We start from the raw sequence: 2554 nt of genomic DNA, 5'->3' as shown, positions 1-2554 counted from the left end.
TAGCGAAAATAAGCAATCATAGTTTCTTAGAATATTTTATATTTCATATTGTTTAAAAAGGAATACAGACTAAATTGTTTTCATTTGTGGCTTAAAATTAAAATGGAAAAATTTTGACCTACTTCTATTTATATCCATTTAGGATGTTTTTTTATTTGCTTTGATTTTGATAAGCCCTGAATGTTTCCAGGAGTTTTCAAAGTGAACCTGATGTCCTGACAATGATTAATCTTGGGATTGGAAAATTCTCATTACCAGCCAGCTCATTCTGTTACCTAGATATTTCAGTCTGAAAAAAAAAGTAGGCCAGTTGTTCTTTTCTGTATCTTAACCTTTCTTTACTTTTTTCCCTCTGTGTTAGTGTGTGTGTTCATGAGAGTGTGTGCATCCTCACACTATCATGTGTGTTTGTCTCAGTATTTGAATCAAAAAACAACGAAACCAGGAAAATGTTTAGAAACTACAGCCTGCCAGTAGGCCTAGCAGAATTGAAGCAATGTGTTAAAGGATGTCAGCTGTAGTCACAGTTTGGTGATAGTTATGTCCAGTCCAGTTCATATGATTAATTCTATTCTCTTGCCATGCCTACTAAACACTTTAGAGAAGCAAAACATCATTTTTTTCTTCAAGAATAAAATGTAATCTCAAGTACATTGTATTCTAATGAGTTAAATTGTAAATTTAATATTTTGCAAAGCATTACAATAGAATAATGGCTATTTTAAAACTTCAGAGATATATACTAATAAAAGAAAATACATCTAATGTATTAAAATGGTTGCTTTTGATGTAAGGTAAGTAGGAGTAAGGAATGGGATGCTGTGAGATGATTATTTGTATATATATATGTACTTATATGCATATAAATGAAGATGAAAATAAAAGCTTGACTAGGACCAGGAATAATGGTGAATTCTGAAAAGAAGCATATAAGTAAATAAAATTTCAGCATATAAGGCAAAAATAAAACCTTATGATAGTATTAATTTGTGGTATAATTGTATTAATGATAATTGTCAAACTATAAGAAACTGTTGTATTTCTAGGTTTAAAAAGTAACATATTGTCAACTCCATGTTGTTTAAACTTATGCTAATATGATTAACTTATATTTACCTGTGACATCACTCGTAGGGCATTTCATGCCATCTTTACAAAAACATTGTTATATATTCAGGAATTATCATGATACAGATAATTAAACTATCACTTAGATAATTTAATTAAGTTTCTCAAGGTTAGAGAGGTATTACACATCAAAGCTAGATTTCTGGGGTCTTAAACTAATCTGCTTTCTAGTATAAACCATATAAAAGGTGGTCATGGGCTTTTAGTATCGTCCTGGTTCTGCTGGTAATAAGGAAAATTCTTTAGATTATAATATCTTTACAAAATGAAAAAGTTGGATATATAATCTGGTTTATGACTCATCAAATATGTCAAAGATTTCTAATTTTATTTTTGTCTTTTTAATAAAGGCCTCGTGATTATTATTATTGCATTTACACTGAAGTATGAATATAGTTCCTCACTCATTACATTACTATTAAACAGACTGGGTCTCTGAGATCTTGGCTAAACCTTAATCTCTCATACTGTTCAATATAACTATTTTAGTAAAGATTTGCTTATGATGAAAAAGTCAGGGGACCACCCAACAGTAACCTCTGATGTTACTACCATTTCCTTTATTGAATGATCTTGGTCATTAACCTATAGCGGTGGCATTCACACATGTATTGGTAGTAAAGCCTTGATTTCTTTCCAATAACATTTTATGCAGAATCTAATGTAAAACAGACTTGCATGAGGATGAGGTCTTATTGCAGTAGCTGCAAATGAACCTGAGAAATTGCTCTTGTTTAACTCCGTATAAAATTTCCAGAAATCCTGAGGTTCCAGAAAATGTCAATCAAAAAACATTGTTCAATATTTGTATATTCTATTGTCATCTATGTGTAAGAACACTAACTGAATTCTCCATTGTATTTTCCTTCTGTGTACATGGAAGAGTTTTTTCTTAAGTTTTAGAATGCAACATTAAGTTAACCGGATAATAGAAAATGGGGATTATTTCCAAACTAGTTCTATGTTTCTTCACCTATAATAAACAAGTTTTTAAATCATAAGATCCTTACACATGAATATTTTTATTCTGAGTTGAATAAAATTAGACAAATGTCAAACAAATATTTACCGCATCTGACAGTCCTTTAGTATATTTGATTCTCTAAAAATGTATCATAAAATATCTGCTTCAAACAAAGTATCCGTTGATTTCACTGACGTTTCATATATAGACATCAAAGAGTTTGAAATTCTTGGCCGGTTGCAGTGACGCACGCCTGTGATCCCAGCACTTTGAGAGGCCCAGGTGGGTGGATCACCTGAGGTCAGGAGTTTGAGACAAGCCTGACCAACATGAAGAAACTCCATCTCTACTAAACATACAGAAAATTAGCTAGGTGTAGTGGCACATGCCTGTAATCCCAGATACTCGGGAGGCTAAGGTAGGAGACTCGTTTGAACCCAGGAGGCGGAGGTTGCCGTGAGC

This window comes from Mandrillus leucophaeus, unplaced genomic scaffold (genome assembly GCF_000951045.1).
Source record: "Mandrillus leucophaeus isolate KB7577 unplaced genomic scaffold, Mleu.le_1.0 Scaffold543, whole genome shotgun sequence".
Taxonomy (NCBI): domain Eukaryota; kingdom Metazoa; phylum Chordata; class Mammalia; order Primates; family Cercopithecidae; genus Mandrillus; species Mandrillus leucophaeus.
The sequence above is the reverse complement of the archived record's forward strand: the minus strand, read 5'-3'. Positions refer to the sequence as shown.